General features: G+C 38.0%; 1 protein-coding gene across 1 annotated transcript in view; it reads right to left on the bottom strand.

The window, feature by feature from the left end:
- Positions 1–1398, bottom strand: part of prkg2 (protein kinase cGMP-dependent 2) — a 53480-nt gene extending 52082 nt beyond the window's left edge. The window contains exon 1 of the mRNA XM_055011778.1: positions 1235–1398. The gene's annotated coding sequence lies outside the window, so the exon portion shown is untranslated. The remainder of the gene's footprint in view (positions 1–1234) is intronic.
- Between the last annotated feature and the right edge of the window lie 8449 nt (positions 1399–9847).

Consider the following 9847-nt stretch of genomic DNA (forward strand, 5'->3'; position numbering starts at 1 on the left):
TTACAACCAAGGAATGCAGAATACCATCTCTGAACACACAACAACGTTGAAGACGATGGACTCCAGCAGCAGAAGACCCCACCAGTACCACTCCTGTCAGCTAAGAACAGGAAACTGAGGCAAAACTGGACAATAGAAGATTGGAAAGACGTTGCCTGGTCTGATGAGTCTCCATGAGTCTCAGAATTTGGTGGGAACATCATGACAGCATGGATCCATCCTGCCTTGTATCAACGGTTCAGGCTGATGATGGTGTAATGATGGGGGAGATATGTTCCTGGTACCAACTGATCATGGTTTAAACTCCACAGCCTCCTGAGTGTCATTGCTAACCATCTCCATCCCTTTATGACCACAGTGGACCATCTTCTGATGCTACTTCCAGCAGGATAATGTTCCATGCCACAAAGCTCAGATCTTCTCAAGCTGGTTTCTTGAACATGACGATGAGTTCTCTGTACTCCAACGGCCTCCACAGTCACCACATCTCAATCCAGGAGAACCTTTGGGATGTGGTGGAACAGGAGACTGGCATCATGGATGTTCAGCCGATAAATCTGCAGCAAGTGCGTGATGCTATCATGTCAATATAAGCCAAAACCTCTGAGGAATGTTGTTGAAAGAAGCATTCTGAAGTCAAAAGGAGATCCTACCTTTTACTGGAAAGGTGTACCTAATAAAGTGGACCGTGTGGTGACTCTGCGTTACAAGAACTGAATTGGATTTCCAACAAAAGAGCTGACGCCGCGAGGAACCGGAGAAAGACGGAAGGAGGGAATCAGTGTGTGATGGTCAGTGTCCTGTGCATTTATTATTCAGAAGGCAGGAAGTATTGGATTACATGAGGAGTCAGTCTGAGGCCGCTCAGAGAATCAAAGCAGCTGTGAGAACAAAGTTGAGCTCGGAGTGTGAATCTGGTAGAAATGTGGCAGAACAATCCTGTAGTTGTTGTTGTCGCCCACTCACACATACTTCATTCATGACATTCCTTCTGGGATTCATCCGTCATTCTGCGCAGCAGCTCCTCGCATCAGCCTTTTAACTTCTCATTAAAGAAAAATGAAACAGAAATCCACCTTTTTCCTCTGTTTCCATGCTTCTCACTGGAGGCTCTCTGACTAATTAAAAGCTCATTAAAACATCTCAGAGCTTCGTGCACCTGCAACTTCTGCTGTCTCGTCTTTCTCCGGTGCTGACCGACTGACTCGGTGCGGTGCGGATTCTCGGTACTCACCTGTTCGGTTTCCGGTCCAGCAGCTAAAAGAAGGAATAAATTGTGTTTGTTGACATCCGAGCCTCAGCAGACGGTCGGTGAACCCGGTACTAACGGCCAGCGCGCATCCTCTCCTCCTCTCCGTGACTCGCTCTCGCGCTCTCCCGTCCCGCTCCGGTGCCCAGGCGCGTTCCCGAGCGCGCCGCGGCACCGGGCATGTCAGGTGTGAGTGACGTCAGGCTCGATGTCTTTTGTGTATTTACCGAACAAGTGGATTTATTTACAGTAAACAACAGACGTGGAAGCATCGCTGTGCAAAATCTTCCTAATGTGAAACAATTCAACAGTTTGTATTAATTATTCAAAAAATAAAATAAATGCAGATCCCACAGGAGGAACTCTATTCATCAGTGAGGGTTTTTAATCGATATTTCACAGTGAAAAATAAATTTTAAAAAATTTAAAAATAGATAAATAAATAAAATTTGGTGATAAATTGAAATGTCAAATAGCAATTTTCAAAAAATAATTTATTTTTTTTAATCAATCCTTTAATACACATATATTTTTTAATTTCATATATATTGGCTAAAACTGTTTACTGTTTTATTTTCCAATCCTTTATATACATATTTTTTCCTTTCCTTAACCCCAAATATCTTTCAAATGACTGCTTTACAATTTTGGCCTTTAAAAAAAAAAAAAAAAATTCTTTATTTTTATTTTTTTTATATAATTTTGCAATTAATGTGTAAATTGATATTTAGTTTACTAGTTATTACCCAATTCCCAAAAAAAATCTGTTAAATTGTATTTAAAAAAGGACAAATATGTAAAATATTTAAAAGTGTGACTTTATGGTCAACTGCTGTTAAAAAAAATGGGAAAAATTTTTGTAAAAGCACAGAATTTTGATGTCAACATGATCTATTTTTCTAACAGTTGCCATGAAAGTTAATACTTTTTGCTGTGATCTTATTTTACCTGTAATTTACAAAACAGGGATAATCTGTAAAATAACAATTAAGAAAAAATTATTTACATTTTTTTTTTCAATATTTAATATATTTTTATCCTTCAAATAACAAATACACTTTTTAAAAATCTGACTTTACTGGTTATTATCCAATTCAAAAATGTGAAAAAATAAATAAATAAAAAAACACAAATATGTAAACTGTTCAACAATGTTATTTTATGATGATGATGATGATGATGATAATATCTGTAAGATAACAATTTTAAAAATTCTTACCTTTAAAAAAAACCTTAATATGTATACATTTTCTTTCAAATTACAAATATACTTTTCAAAATCTGATTTTACTAGTTATTTTCTGATTAAACACCAGTAAAATAACAGTAAATAGTTTATTTTAAAATTACAGTTAAAAATTTTTTTAAAAACAAATGACAAATATCTAAAATATTTATATTATATTTATTATATTCATATTAAATACAGTAAAACAGTCTCATTTTATGGTCACACACTGTAAATGAACAAATCCCAGTACAGATACTGATATTATGTACAGTATTGGTCTGTTTTTCATACTGTCAGCATGTAAATTAATACTTTCACTAGATGTTGTGTGTAATTTAAAAAAACAGACAAAATCAAATATTATTTAGCATTTTTCAAGACTTAGTACACATAATTTTTCTTTCAAATAACAGCAAATATCTGTAAAACAGTGACTACAAAAACTGTAAATTTTTTACTGTTTGTAAAAATTTGTTAACGTGGATATTCTATGATTTTTACAAGTTATTATCTAATATAACAAAACCGGGAAAATCTTTAAGATATTTCTACATTGGGGTCTGTATTTTTAAATCAGTCTGTCTAATGTATCATATGTATTTTTTGTTTAAAAATAAAATGTAAATAAATGTATTTTTGACAATTAGTTAAAAAGCAACTCCAAACTTTAAAATCATATATTTTTAGCCTTTATTTAGATCAAATTGTCAAGCGTTTTCTGTCCCACATAGACTGTAATAATTACAATATAACATACAAAAAAGAAATCTTGACTAACATCCATCCATTATCTATACACCGCTTAATCCTCACTAGGGTCATGGGGGGGCTGGAGTCTATCCCAGCTGACTCAGGTGAAGGCAGGGGACACCCTAGACAGGTCACCAGTCTGTCACAGGGCTACATACAAAGACAAACAATCACTCTCACATTCACACCTACGGGCAATTTAGAGTAATCAATTAATCTCAGCATATTTTTGGACTGTGGGAGGAAGCCGGAGTACCTGGAGAAAACCCACGCATGCACAGGGAGAACATGCAAACTCCATGCAGAAAGATCCCGGGAAAGCCGGGACGTGAACCAGGGATCTTCTTGCTGCAAGGTGAAAGTGCTAACCACTACACCACTGTGCAGCCCCATCTTGACTAACATTTCCAATAAAATTATGCAAAAGACTGCATGAACACAATCTAAACAGCAGCTTCAACTAATCCTAAAACCATCAAAATAACCCAAAAAAGCCCATTTCATCTCCTCAGAAGCCACACGTCACATCCAAACATGAATTTCTGCAGCGTATCATCCTCATATTACAGGCATCCTTTTAAATTTAGTGCTTCTTATTGGATTTTTGGTTCAGTTTTCCCTTTTATAGAAAGAGGAGCTGCAGCCAGAAGAAGGATTGTCCAATTCTGGCTGCAAAATTAGACCAAATTTAGCCGTTTTCAGATGGTTGGAGGTGAAAGGAGCAGCAGGCGTGAACAGCTGTTTACCCAGTTTATTTATAGACTGCAGAAAGTGAGAAATGAATCCAGGGAACACAAAATATGTTTGGCCAATTGTGCGTTTCTACAGGCGGGTATAATAATAGTCTGTGGAAGCAGGAAGAGGATTAAATTGACCTCCATGTTTATTAGCAGAACAGACGACATGAGTTTGGCAGATATCAGACTTTATCTCAACCTCAGATCAGCCTAATTTCTGTTGCTTTGTGGTGAAATTTAGATGAAAAAGTCAAATGATCACATCGCTGAATCCTGAAGCTCCAGTTTTTACATCAGATGGAATCATTTAAGGGTGACGTGAAACAGTTTTATGGAATCCACAGTTGAATGTAGTGGTGACACATTATCATAAATATGGATTAGACCAGGTTAAAGTAAAAAAACTGCTCACTAATTCATTAAAAAATTGAACTGAAAGGAAGAAACAACAATCTAATGTTTATTTTTTGGTGTAGAAATGTGTTTTTTTTTCCTGAGACAAATTGGTTTTAACCTCTTGACATGATAAACACTGGTTTTGTGTGATTTATATGAACCTCTTTTAACTAAATTTGAAACCTTAAATTGAATTTACACCAATTATCAGACATTTTACATTTGGCAGAACATCACTTATCTTTATTCTAATTTACTAATAATGAGCTCCAGGTCGCAGCTCCAACCAGCTGCCTCTGTAATGGAGGCTTTGAACATGAACTACTCAGATTCCATGTCCCCAACCTCCCCTGGGATGCAGGAGAAACTCTTCCAGAGGTGGGAGTTGAACAGACAGGGTCCTCCGCCAGACGTTCCCAGTTCACCCTCACTACATGTTTGGGATTTACCAGGTCTGTCCAGCAGTCTTCCCCGCCATCAGATCCAACTCACCACCAGGTGGTGATCAGTTGACAGCTCTGCTACTCATTGCCCAAGTGTCCGAGACATTTGGCCACAGGTATGATGATGCGACTACGAAGTCGATCATCAACCTTTGGCCTAAGGTGCTCTGATACCAGGTAACCTTATGAGGTACAATGCTGTTCAAAAGTTTGGGGTCACCCAGACAATTTCATGTTTTCCATGAAAACTCCCACTTTTATTCGTGTGCTAACACAACTTCACGATGGTTTTCTAATCATCAATTAGCCTCTCAACACCATTAGCTAACACAGTGTAGCATTAGAACAAAGGAGTGATGGTTGCTGGAAATGTTTCTCTGTACCCCTATGGAGATATTCCATTAAAAATCAGCTGTTTCCAGCTAAAATAGTCATTTACCACATTAGCAATGTCTAGACTGGATTCATCATTCATTTAATGTTATCTTCATTGAAAAAAAAATGCTTTTCTTTCAAAAATAAGGACGTTTGTAAGTGACCCCAAACTTTTGAACGGTACTGTGCTTTATGCTTGAACATGGCCAATCTATGACGAGCACAGAAGTCCAAAAACAAATCACCACTCAGGTTCAGATCGAGCAGATCATTCCTCCCAATCACCTCCTCCAAGTTTCTCCATTGTTGCCCACCTGAGCGCTGAAGTCCCCCAGCAGAACTATGGAGTCTCCAGGCGGTACCCAGGTGGTATCCCTTCCAGGACACCACCCAGAGACTCCAAGAAGGTCGAATACTCCAACTGCTGTTCGGTGCATAAACACAAGCAGCAGTCAGAGTTTTCCACGGAGAGTCAACCCTCTTTTTTTCCAGGGAGAACTCCAACAGAGTGGTGCTCAGCTGGGGGCTCTTGAGTCTCCCCACATTCGCCCAGAGCCTCTCATCCTAAACAACTCCAGATAAGGAGAGAGTCCAGCCCCTCTCCAGGTGTTTAGTTCCAGAACTCTTGCTGTGTGTGGAGGTGAGCCCAGCTATATCTAGCCGGTACCGCTCCACCTCCTGCAACAGCTCCAGGTTCTTCCCTGCCAGTGAGGTCACTTTCCACCAGGGGGCGGTGTGCCTAAACGAGCGACTTCCAGCCGATGGTTGGTGGGACCACTGGGCGGCAACCCCATGTTGCTTTTTCAGACACCACAGTATAGCCAACAACCTTAACATGCTCATAATTTAGAAATAAAGCTATTTTTTAAAGTTTAATCTAAATTATCTCAGGTCCTGGGTGTAGGTTTTGTCTGGAGGTCTTCTCTAGAAATTTTTGTCTGTCAAATACTTTATTTTTTGTGAATTTGGTGAACTTTCATACACCACTTTGTCATTTTTCTGCATGTATCGCTGTTTTTTAATATTAATATAGCAGGTTTTCCTAATAAAAGTTCTCTTTTCTTTCGTTTTTATTAGGGAGCAACAAATGCACCCGTTTTAATATATTAAGAAAGATGGATCCTCTGTTTACCCCCTAAAATCTACACCTGTCTCAGACAGACCGTGATATCACCTTGATTTAGAGCCTCAACTAACAGCAGTATAATTACAGAGATACATAAAGAGATTTGATACAAAAGTCAGTGTTGCACTCATCGGAGAGACAGATGTACGATGGTTAAAATGCTAATCTGCTAATTTTCCTCCATCGCACTGTGCGTTTTTACTTTTTGGACTAACTAAAGTCTAGACTGGAGGCTGCAGTCCATCACAGCCACAATGATTAATCGGTTTTCCCAGCGTTTGTCTGTGACGCCGGTGTGAGCGGTGTGGCCTGCAGCAGATTCCATTGACAGCAGCAGAACAATGATGGCGGGTGGCCAAAGCTGATTCATCTGCAGCCCTCGGTCCACAGAAACATAATAATCCGGGTCAGCGACTCCCAACCTGAGCCCGACAGGAACCCGGGAGGCTGGCAGACGATCTGAGCACGTCTCTGCTCGCAGTGGAGGCGGTCAGTGCTCCTGCTTCGGTGACTTGCTCGAGGAAACTCTGGCAGAACAGTGTCAACTTTTAACCCTCACAGCTGGAAGGTCTGAGGTTTGGACCTGATCTGACCTCCTGGAACCAACGTCCTCACTGTTTTACATTAGTTAAGGAGCATTATGACATAATCTTCACCCCAAATCGACCCAGTTTGTGTTCCTGTATGTTGGAATTTGATGAAAAAGACGGCTTGTGCTTTTCAAAATCCTCTAAATTATTCACAGTGCAGTTTGCTGCTCAGCAGTTTTAAAGCCATCCTCCGAAACCGGATCACGTACAGTGATGCACCTCAGCTCCAGTTTGTATATTTGATGGAAACTCCATAAAACCCGAATATAGAAAAAAATGAGCACAAATAATATATTACATAATATATCTCTATAAATGCCCAAATATGATTAAAAGTATGTGTGTATATATATATATATATATATATATATATATATATATATATATATATATATATATATATATATATATATATATATATATATATATATAAATTGGTTAAAAAAAGCAAATTATTATATACATATATGTGAATGTTATTAAATGAGACTCAACATGACAGAAACAAGAGAAATCAAAACAAACAAGAAAAAAAGACAAAAAACAGATACAAAACAACAAAAACAAAAAAGAAAACTTGTCAAAAATGAGACCTAAAATGACCATAAAGAGGGAAAAAGTGTCCCTGATGCATAAAATGGCCGAAACCAAAAAAAATTGACAAAAACAAGATAAAACAACTAAAAAATAAGACAAAACAACAAAAACGAGACACAAAAGACACAAAATGATGACGACGAGAGACTGAGATGAAAATAAAACCTACTGGGTCACTAAAATAAATGCAGCATACATTCAACATGGTGAAACATCTTTCTAGAGTTAATGATGTGACAAGCTTTTAGAATTCAACACATTAAAGATTAGTGTTTTTAAGGACTTTTTGGATTCCTCCAAAAAAGTCGTGTGTAGCGCCACCAAATTGTGACGTTTTTGTTTCCCTCTTAAATCATCAAATGGTTTAAATCTGTGGATGTTCTCAGTCATCCAGGTCATGATAAGTCTCAAGCAAGCATAAGTTATGGCAACTGGACTAACCTCGTGTGAGTCGAAAACGTTTCACCTCTCATCCAAGAGGCTTCTTCAGTTCTGAAAGCCTGGTGGGGAGTACCAGATATTTATCCACCAGGAGGGTGGTGGCAAAAACAAGTGGACAAAGACCCGAAACCAACAGACTCGTTAGGTGTTAATGTGAGTCGTTAGCCTTTGATGGGCGGTCGTTACCCCTCCCAGCCCTCTAGGAGGGTGGTTGGGGGTCACCTGACTGCAAGTGGGACAGATGGCTGCACCTCCTTGGGAGGGCTCTAAGAACGGCGTTGTAAGTGGGAGTTTCATTTTAATGGTATGCATTTATGTATGTATGTATGTATGTATGCATGTATGAAATTGTCGTTTGGATATAAGTATGTGTGAAATTTTCATATGTATGTGTGAAATTGTCGTCCAGATGTGAGCAATGTGTGGAGCAGAGCTCTGCTAGAATATTTGTTTTACATTAATAATCATCTGTTGTATTCAGCTGCTGCAATTATCAGTTGCATTAACTATGTTTGGACACTAGATGGAGCCAAATGCATATTTTTATTATCTTCCAACCTGCAGAAGAATCATCAAATCAAACATCAGCAGAAAGCCTAATTACATAATATGCGTCTTTCTTTACTAATTCTCTCGAATATTGATCATAAACGTGTTTTTTTCTCGCTCAAAGTATTTTATTATGTTGTTGATTCAAATTCAGGAAAGATGGATGAGGATTTTAGGAGAACAGACGCTTTTTGGGCAACTTTGTGTTACATTTTAGGGGTTTTTATTTCATATTTGGTTTGATTTGATGATTAAATAAGATAAATGAATCTTTTAGTGGTTCGTCTGGGCTTTATATCAGCGTTAACCAACAACTTTCAGGCTGCTTTTTAATTCACCTTACAGAATTTTAACACTGAACTCACCAGTTTTCTGTTATTACTCTGCCAAGGAACGGCAGAGCAATGTGATGATCGGCATATCTCTGTCTGTGAATCTGTCTGTTTGTCTGTCCGTGTGAAAAATTACAGATTTGGAAGAAATTTTCAGGGAAGGTCAGAAATGACACAAGGACCACCTCATTAAATTCTCACAGTCATGCGGCTTATAGTCTGGATCTACAGCTTTGTAAAGGATTTCCCATTGCCAGATACAGCTGCCGGCACGGCGTCGCTGTAACCATGACAACAAATGAACACTGTTTCACTTAGCTGGTAACGATCACATGATTGTGATCCTACTAAGAAATGACCATGATTTATTAGTTGGAAATGATACAAGGAACAAATGATTAAACTGTGGGGTGTTTCTGAGTCCCGCTACATATTTAGGTCATGTATGTAGTGAACCCCAGCCAGACAATGGTGAAGCTCCTGATGTTTCACAAAGTCCAAAGTGTCAAAATAACATCATAGTAGTATGTCGTCCAAAATGTGAAAAAAATGTCATAGTTTAGTACGTTGTCGAAAATGTGACCAAAACATCATAGTTTAGTATGTCGTCCAAAATGTGAAAAAAAGTCATAGCTTAGTATGTCGTCCAAGATGTGTAAAAAAAATCATAGTTTAGCATGTCGTCCAAAATGTGAAAAAAACATCATAGTATATAGTATGTCGTCCAAAATGTGAAAACAATGTCATAGTTTAGTATGTCGTCCAAAATGTGAAAAAGACGTCATAGTATAGTATGTCTTCCAAAATGTGAAAAAAATGTCATAGTTTAGTATGTCGCCCAAAATGTCATTAAAACATCATAGTATAGTATGTTGTCCAAAATGTCAAAAAACGTCATAGTAGAGTATGTCATCCAAAATGTGAAAAAAAGTCATAGTTTAGTATGTCATCCAAAGTATTACTAAAACGTGATAGTTTAGTATGTTGTCCAAAGTATGACTAAAACATCATAGTATAGTATGTCGTCCAAA

This window comes from Amphiprion ocellaris, chromosome 6, assembly GCF_022539595.1.
Source record: "Amphiprion ocellaris isolate individual 3 ecotype Okinawa chromosome 6, ASM2253959v1, whole genome shotgun sequence".
Lineage (NCBI taxonomy): Eukaryota > Metazoa > Chordata > Actinopteri > Pomacentridae > Amphiprion > Amphiprion ocellaris.